The sequence below is a fragment of the Notolepis coatsorum genome, assembly GCF_963971535.1.
Source record: "Notolepis coatsorum genome assembly, chromosome: 6".
NCBI classification, from domain to species: domain Eukaryota; kingdom Metazoa; phylum Chordata; class Actinopteri; order Aulopiformes; family Paralepididae; genus Notolepis; species Notolepis coatsorum.
Genome location: NC_140170.1, coordinates 82,293,305 through 82,303,012, shown reverse-complemented (window position 1 = coordinate 82,303,012; position 9,708 = coordinate 82,293,305). Strand labels below are relative to the sequence as shown.

Sequence of the window (9,708 nt, the reverse complement as noted above, 5' to 3'; positions counted from 1 at the left end):
AGGAGAGTCAGACAGACGGGTTAGAGCAGGGGCATCAACCGGGCATAGGTCAGAGCAGTTCTTCGTGAGCCAGGCCAGTGTCTCCAGGTCTTAGCCGGCAGGTCAGTGTCTCCAGGTCTTAGCCGGCAGGTCAGTGTCTCCAGGTCTTTGCCGTGCAGGATGGTACGAGAGTTTACAATCTGACAGCTTCTCCACGTCTGGGGCGGGTTTAAATACTATGACCTCACAGACCTCAGATCAGCTGCCCCGTTGACACACCCTCTGCATCTACTTGACCATAATGAGAGCGGGAGAAGGGGAAAGAGCGACAGAGAGAGGGAGGAGCACTGACAGGCATAAACCAGTGGTGCTGCCACCACTGGTCACCAATAAGATCAGATAAGATCAGCACCTTGACCTGACTGGTTAACAGTGATAGTAACGTGTTTTACTGGTGAGCAGTGGTGGCAGCACCGAGTGTTCGCCAAGCTTTCCCAGAAAACCACACAAGAACAGTTTTTCAGGAGTGGCTTGTTTTCACTCCACCAGCCTTTGTTGAGACTCTTTGATCTATCTGTTGATCCCTTTGAAAACACAAAGCAAACTTGTTAGGACGAGTTTTGACTTGAATCTGCAGTGGTTCATTATAGAGCTTTGTATGTAATGCATACAAAGCTCATCAGTAGAGCTAGTGTACACTCAATATAACAAATCTTTATAACCTATAACTAGTCTATATCTACAACCTCGCTTCCACATGTGATGCTATGGTATGATCACATCTTGGTATGATCACATCATGGTATGATCTTAATTTAAATCAGTGGTTCTCAATCTGGGGTCGGGAGCCAGATTAATTTGGGGGTTGTGAAAAGATTAACAAATAAACACATGTTTATAATATTTGGTACAGATGCTTTTTCTTCTCGTGAAATAGCCTGAAAAGGTCAACAAATGGTCATTTTTTGGTGTCAAATGTCACCATTCTGTTTATGCTTGACCATGTTAGGGGTAAAAAAAAGTAGGGATGCTCGATATTGGCTTTTTTACCGATACCGATATTGTCCAACTCTTAATTTCCGATACCGATATCAACCGATACCGATATATGCAGTTTTTTTTTTATAATTTCAGGTCATTAACATTACATATCTCTTGTTGTGGAATTAACACAACATTATGCATACTTTTGACAATAAATATAATGCCGATATCGGCCGATAATATCGGACATCCCTAAAAAAAAGGTATTCCTCAATTTTAGGGGTCAGAGATCAAAAGAGACCAAACTGAGATTATTTTCTCCTCGACATGGGACCCAGGCTAATTGAAACATATCACACACATATTACTAGTCATCTCAATGAATGACAATGTACATACTGTACTATTATTTACATGCATTTCAATACAATATATATAGCAGCCTGCAACTGTAGCCTTATACACTTGTCTACCAGAGAGCAATATGTATGCTAATCTATAGTGACAAAAACAAACCACTATCCACATTGTCATTAGGGATGGGACTTTCTAGCAAAAGTGCTATTCGAAAATTCGTGTTTCATAATATGGAATATTCAAATATTCGCCCCCCCCCCCCAAAAGTTATATATATAAAAAAGAAAAAAGTATATTAATAGATATATATTTTTTTTATCAGCTGACCAGCAATAAATCAAAATGACACCATTCACCATTGTAGCCTATAATAACAGCATTGCATTGGCCTATCAACCGGCTTTAATAAACAAACAGAAACAGTAGCATGTGCATCTTTTTGATCAATTAGGCTGCCTGTAAATATATAAAGGAATTATATAAGAAAGTTTGCTTCAATAAAAAAAAAAAACATTTTATAAAAGATTTTTTTTTACAAAACGAATATTCGATTGTAAAAAAATGAAATCTATCTTAATAACAGAAACGACTATTCGAATTTTCGAATATTCTGTCCCATCCCTAATTGTCATGCTGCCCAAGTAACGATGAAAATGCATGTACACTCACAGCTTACAACACACGTTTTATTATGAGCTCAAGGTATTTCCTCTAATCCGGGACGATGGTGTTTATAAACCAAGGATGCAGGCTGGAGTCCCAGAGGGAGGCAAGACACCAGCGTGGCCGTCTGTAGGCGACCTCTTTGCTCTGGAGTTCACCAAACATGGGGCGGAAGTGGTACCATGGGATATCAATAGCGGTGCAAATGAGCAGGCGGTCAAGCTGGTGCCAGCTGGAGATGGGGGGCAAGGCGTATCCTTACACAGTGACCAACCACGAGGACGTGTACCGGGAGGCGGACGGGTGTGAGCAGCAGGATGTGAGCAGAGACGTTAGCATTACTGGTGAACAACGCAGGGGTGGTGACCTGATGGAGAGAACCATGCCCTCTTCTGGGTGAGACTTGTAGGGTTTAAAGGTGCTGTAAGTGGTATTTATTTTGTTCAAATAAGTGTTAAATGGCTCTACATTCCGACAGCAGTCACTGATTTAGAGTGTTTTGGTCAGTACCATGGGTCTCGCAGTCCCTCTGCTCTGTAGTAAACAGAAAATAAATGTTCTGCTATCCCGTTCTCACTTTATCCAATCACACTATATCAGTGATGACTGTCAGAATGTAGAGCTATTATTTTAATTAACATGTAGACCACTTATTAAAAGAAAACAAAAAAACACTTACAGCACAGTTCAGTTATTTTTTATTTCGGGTTTTGGACACATAACAATGGTCATTCCATAAATCGCCAACGTTTTACCAGCTGCTACCAGCATTGTCCAATTGTCCGAAAAGGGCTAGGGAGAAGCACTAGGCTTGTCGGGCCCTACCCCTTAAGACTTACGTTTTTTTTATTTCTTTTTTTACACACACACACACACACACACACACACACACACACACACACACACACACACACACACACACACACACACACACACACACACACACACACACACACACACACACACACACACACACACACACACACACACACACACACACACACACACACACACACACACACACACACACACACACACACACACACACACACACACACACACACACACACACACACACACACACACACACACACACACTTACATTTACATTTAGTCATTTAGCTGACGCTTTTATCCAAAGCGAATTACAAGTTCTGTGCGACAAGACAGCAAGAAGGGTATAACTCTATCAGCTGAGTAACAATGTTCATCAAAGTGTTGCGTGTTACAGTGTAGGTTAGTTTATTAGGACAAGTGCATGACATTAAGGTTAGTCGGGGTTAGATTTTTTTTTTTTTTTTTTTTTTTTTATCATTTCAGATAATGGTTGAAGAAGTGAGTCTTTAGTCGACGGCGAAAGATTGGACGGGATTCGGCTGTCCTAACTGGGATGGGTAGTTCATTCCACCATTGTGGGGCAAGGACTGAGAATAGGCGGCTTCTCTTTGATGACCCTCCGGGAGCTTGGATAGGAGTAGATCTGAGGCGGCCAGAAGACGCAGAGCGTAGGGGTCTTGAGGGTGTGTAGTTAGAGACCATTGACCGGAGGTAGGCGGGAGCGGTTCCCTTTGCCGCACGGTATGCTAGGTCGAGGGCCTTGAAGCGGATACGTGCAGCAATGGGGAGCCAGTGCAGGTCCCTAAGAAGTGGGGTGACATGGGCTGACTTCGGTAGGTTTGAGATCAGGCGGGCCGCTGCATTTTGAATGAGTTGAAGAGGCTTGGTGGCAGTGGCCGGGAGGCCAGCTAGCAGTGCGTTGCAGTAGTCGAGGCGGGAGATGACTGTTGATTGGACGAGGAGTTGGGTGGCTTCTTTTGTCAGGAAGGGGCGTATCCTTCTGACGTTGCTCAGGAGGAATCTGCAGGTTCTGGTTGTCGCTGCGATGTGAGCAGAGAAGTTCAACTGGTCGTCGAGGACAACACCAAGGTTCTTGGCGGTCGGCGACGCGGTCACAGCTGCATTCTCGACTGTGATGGAGAGGTCGGTCAGGGGGGAGGATTTGGCCGGCAGGTGGAGCAATTCTGTTTTGCTTAGGTTCAGTTTGAGGTGGTTGGTCGTCATCCAGGCGGAGATGTCGGACAGACAGGCCGAGATCCGCTCAGAGACGTGGATATCTGAGGGAGGGAAGGAGAGGAAGAGTTGAGTATCATCGGCATAACAATGATATGAGAAGCCATGAGATGTGATAATGTTACCCAGTGATTTAGTGTAGAGGGAGAAGAGAAGGGGTCCTAGGACCGAGCCCTGGGGGACACCCGTCCGGAGGGGGCGGTTGGCCGACAGAGTCCCTCTCCATGACACTTGGTAGGAGCGGTCATTGAGGTATGATGTCAGCCATGTCAGCGCAGATCCAGCCACTCCCATTCCTGCGAGGGCCGCGAGGAGGATCTGATGGTTGACTGTGTCGAAGGCTGCAGATAGATCTAGGAGAATCAGGACAGAGGAGAGGCCTTTCGCTTTTGCTAAGTGAAGTGCCTCTGTGACCGCAATGAGGGCCGTTTCTGTGGAGTGGCCAGTCCGGAAGCCAGACTGATTAGGGTCTAGGAGGTCATTCTGTAAGAGATAAGCAGTAAGTTGGTTGGATACAGCACGTTCAAGTGTTTTAGAAAGGAAGGAGAGAAGAGAGACAGGGCGATAGTTGGCTATGACGGTGGGGTTCAGGGTTGGTTTTTTTATGAGGGGCGTGACTCTGGCTTGTTTTAGGGAGGTGGGGACCACCCCCGAGTTGAGTGAGGAGTTGATGGTTGCAGTTAGGAATGGGAGGATGTCCGGTGCTATGGTCTGGAGGAGTGGGGAGGGTAGCTGGTCCAGCTGGCATGTAGTCGGACGGTTCAACGTTACCAGTGTCAGGGTCTCGGCTTCTGTAATGGGAGAGAAAGATGACAGAGTGAAGGATGAGGTTCTCGATTCAGCGTTTGGAATGGGTGGGGGTTGGGAGAAGGAGCTGCGGATGTTCTCCACTTTTTCCTCAAAGAAGATCGCAAAGTCTTCGGCAGAAAAAGATGAGGGAGGAGGAGGTGGGGGGGGGAGTGAGGAGGGAGGACATGGTAGCATGCAGTTTGCGAAGATTCTTGGCAGAGGCCTCGATCCTATGGTGAAAGAAAGAAGCTTTGGCATTAGTAATGGTTTTGGAGAATGTTAACAAGAGGTTGTGATATGTGTCGATGTCAGCAGTGAGGCGTGACTTTCTATACTTCCTCTCAGCCGCTCTCAGGACCCGTCTTTGTTCTCTCACTGCATCCGTCAGCCATGGACTGGGTGGGGAACGGCGGGCAGGTTTCTCAACGAGGGGACAGAGCTGCAGTATATATAATAGTATATAGTACATAATAGTGTATACAACACATATATAATGTGATATGAGATATATAGTACATGATATATACAATATAATATAGTACCATAATATAATAGTATATAGTGTAAATATAGTTTAATATAATATACAAATTAATTATAATATGATAATATTAAGTGATGGATGCATGGAGGAATGGCATGGGTATAATAAACTTGTTATGTTTGGAAACTGATATCAATGCAGGTTGTCAATCTTTATACAGCCTTTTTTCCCCCAGAGAAGTATTGATGGCATTGTGTTTCTGACCTGGGATCAGGTTTCTTGGTGATTGCCATCATCAAGGAGATGATAAAAGGTCCTTGGCCACTGATCCTAGATCAGAAGTCCTATTCTGGGTTGCTGCCAAATACAGGACACTACAGCCAAAATTATATGAAATAGTTCCAACATATGAGAGAGCCCATGTGTGCCATGAATAGTACATATTATGTTTTCCATCAAATTGGCAACTAATTTATTGGGGTCTAGGGCTGTCTTAAATACTTCAAAGCTTCAAAGCTTCGTTCGATGGGCATGGGATTCGAATATGAAAAATAATATGATTTTTTCTTTTTCTTTTGCAAAATCAACTCTGCCTCTCTTTGTTAACTACAACAATCAATGCTGTTTGTTATTTAAGATGAGGTCGGACTCGGCACTGACAGATTTGTGTTCATTGTGCTGCTTTTATATAGCCTCAAATGATGGCTTACAATATTTCATGAAAGCAAAGTGTTTTGTTTGTCTAAGATTTAAAAAGGTTTAAACTTTACAGCACTGACAAAGTTGAACAAAGTGCTGTACAAGTCCCACAAAAAAAAATAATAATAATAATAAAATAAAATAAATATTATATATATATTTTTTTTTATCTCGAAGCTTCGAATTAAAATCAAATCTCGGCCCCGAAGCTTCGAATTCCAAAAAAAAATTCGAAGGTCAGCCCTATTGGGGTCAGAATGCTAACGCGTATGCACGGGAACAGCAATGACTGAAACTACAGCAAGTCTTTACATGTCATATCACATAAGATATCAGAGAACCCTAATGCCGTCTCTACGTCAGCTGTACTATACAGCGCTGATTAGTGTGTGTGGTGCCGCACGTGGCACGTGTGAATAACATACAGCATTAATAGCTTCATCCCCTTAGTGGAGCGGCATCTACCCTGTGAGCCCAACTACAGCACAGTGAGATTCCTGCTCGCAATCCTCTTAATGGGTAACAGTTCCCATGTTGGATAAACCTGCTTCACATTGAGACACATTTAATCAGCAGCCTCATTTAGTCTCGTGAACACGACATCCACTTTGCTGCCTCATTATAACCCATTGTACCATTCTAATGCGTGTTGGTGTGTGTGTGTGTCTGTGTGTCGCAGACAGTGAAGGCCTTCCTCCCTCAGATGAAGGTCCAGAATCACGGACACGTAGTGACCATCGTCAGTGTGGCCTGCGTGGAGGTGCACCAGAGAGAGGGTGATGTCAAGGAACAGACAGTACCAAACCTCTTTTCGTTGTACTATACTTGTGCTGTATATAATGACAATACATTTGAATGTAATCTAATCCTCTGGGGCAGGACTACTGTGGCAGTAAATTTGCTGCAGTGGGTTTCCACGAGTCTTTGGCCAGTGAGCTGCTAGCGGAGGAGATGGAAGGGGTCAAGACGACTCTAGTGCCCCTACATCGTGGACACAAGCATGTGCCAAGGCTGCAGGTATGCCCCCCCTTGCACAGACTTGCAAGCATCCGAACTGAAATGAACATGAACTGAATTGAACTGACACTTGTTATATGTGACTGTCCTGTATGTATTTATGTATTTATTGTGGGGATTGGGAGGTGGGAGGGGGGCGTTTGATGTTCCATGTTGATGTCCCAGTGCTTAAATAACATGCTGTGCCGCAAACGATGTACCACCAACTATAGTTGTGTGGCATTAAAGTATCTTGTATCTTGCAGGATTCTGTGAGTCGACAAAAAGTAGGCCACACAGTGAGTTGTCTATTTTGAAAGGATGAATATAATGAATGAGCATTAAAAAATTATCTAAATAACTCCCATCACATCTATCAATTGTACCTCTCAAGTATGTGTGTTGACAAATGTGTTGTGAGGAGACTGATGGTTCACAGATAGAGATGTAAACAGGGAGATGACAGTGCTTGCTATTTGTACTCTGCTGCCCCCATCAGGGAGGTGGAAATGCCGAGTATGGGACATCTGTACATCTGTATACTGTGTAAAACAGGCCATGAATGTCATCCTGATAGACCAGCCACTGGTCTGCATCCCACACCTCACGTACCTGCCAGTCCTGTCTCGAGTGAGAGTACTAAGTAGCAAGACAGACTTCATTATTAATATTAGCCGTATATTATTATTCATAATCATACGTGTTTTTATGCATTGCAATCTTAGAAATAATTTGTTTAAATAACGCAGGGCGTGTTGCCCTGAACCAAAAGACACACTGGCTTAAAATTGTGTTGCTATTAACATGTGTTGTTTTTCCAACACACATGAAACCAGAGGTGGAGAGAATACTGCCTATATTATAGTAAGGCTTTACTCAAGCAGAAGCACCATCAGTAAAGTTTTACTCAAGTAGAAGCACAGTCAGTAAAGTTTTACTCAAGTAGAAGCACCGTCAGTAAAGTCTTACTCAAGTAGAAGCATCATCAGTAAAGTTTTACGCAAGTAGAATCACGGTCAGTAAAACTTTACTCAAGTAGAAGCACAGTCAGTCTAACTAATACATTTTTTGTATTAGTATAGGTGTGTGAAAATACTTAAAGTTGGGGACAATACATGTTCCTTTTCAACACATGCCTTTTAATAAGAGTGTGGGCATTAATAATTAGCCAAGGCACAGATCTTCTTTTTTCCAATTAATAAGAGTTGACCAATGGCGTGATGCTCCTATGTTGCCCCTTCTCTTCTCGCAGACTGTTGCCCTGGAAGTCCAACATGGTCGCTTATCGTTTCATGAGACCTGACAAGTGTTGTACGCTTTCCTTGACGCCGTGAAGACATGAGGGGCCAACAACCTCGTGAAACCTGCAGAATAGTCCTATAACCGTGAAGACATGAGGGGCCAACAACCTTGTAGAACCTGCAGCATAGCCCTATAACCATGAAGACATGAGGGGCCAACAACCTCGTCAAACCTGCAGAATAGTCCTATAACCATGAAGACACAGGGGCCAACAACCTTGTTGAACCTGCAGCATAGCCCTATAACCATGAAGACACTGGGGGCTAATGGCCTTGACCAAGGTCGCAGCATAGTCCTACATAAAAGCACAAAAAAACACTCCATCACACTGGACTCCGAAAACCTTTGAATATAGATTGGATGTGAATGATTCAAAGGGGGTCTCTGATGTATCAAATAATGGGAGAAGAGATTACCTTCTGATTGCGTGTGACAGCAGTGGGCAGGAATGCCAAGGCTATGGCTAGGATTCAATCAACTGTCAAGAGGTGCGTCAATGTGAGGTGTGTTGTATTCAGACATTGACAGCCCTGTAGCATGTGCTAGATGGCTACCCAGCCAGGTTGACATCAGCATTCATAAATGTTTCACTGCTGGACAGTCTGACCAAAGTCCCTGTATAGAAAAAAGTAACATACCTCAGAGAAGCGATTAGCAAAGCCTGAACATCGATTGAATCTTGGCTCAGCAGGAGAAACGCATCTAGTTAATGTGCCCGACTGTATTTGTTACATCCTTTTACTGCATTTACATGAAACATAAGTCAAAACAGCCCGTTTATCTGTCTTTTGTGAAACACAATCTGTTGCAACTTCACTGTTCTACCAAGGAGATTGAGCTACATTTGGAAATCAACAAACTTTTAATACTAAAAACCAATGCATTTCGGCTGACATCTTGATCCCTGATCCTGGCTGCGTCTATACTTTTACCAACAAACTTCCAGTTCCGCGTTCTGCGATCTGATTGGCCACTGACGTTTCTGGTCATGCGACATGTGCGCCAATCGTGTGACGCCTGTTTCTGCGCTTATTTCCGCCTCTAACAGCCTGCAAACTACCTAACGCCTAGTTCTATCACTGGTTAAGCTTGGCGACTCTTTCGAAGTTGGTTAAGGTTAGAGTTTGGAATCAGGGCTGGTGTTCTATCGCCCTGCTCTAAGACAAACTAACCTTAACCAACTTCGAAAGAGTGCCTAAGCAGTCTTGCAGAGTGCTTGAGCATTGTATATATGTATATACTGAACATTTTTGTCTACGTACTTGACTTCTATTTTATACTTGCTATACTTATTTTATACTTTTTTTTTCTTAACAATATATTTATTGGGTTTTAGTTTGCAAATTACAACATGTATATCAGCAGAGCAATATTCAGCAAACATT

At 43.5% G+C, this 9,708-nt stretch overlaps 1 pseudogene across 1 annotated transcript; it reads left to right on the top strand.

Moving 5' to 3' along the window:
* Positions 1-2,064: 2,064 nt before the first annotated feature.
* Positions 2,065-8,324, top strand: LOC311229584 (retinol dehydrogenase 10-like; annotated as a pseudogene). The gene is made up of 5 exons: positions 2,065-2,379; positions 6,705-6,785; positions 6,905-7,042; positions 7,525-7,651; positions 8,274-8,324. The product of its transcript is annotated as a retinol dehydrogenase 10-like (transcript).
* The last annotated feature ends 1,384 nt before the right edge of the window (positions 8,325-9,708 follow it).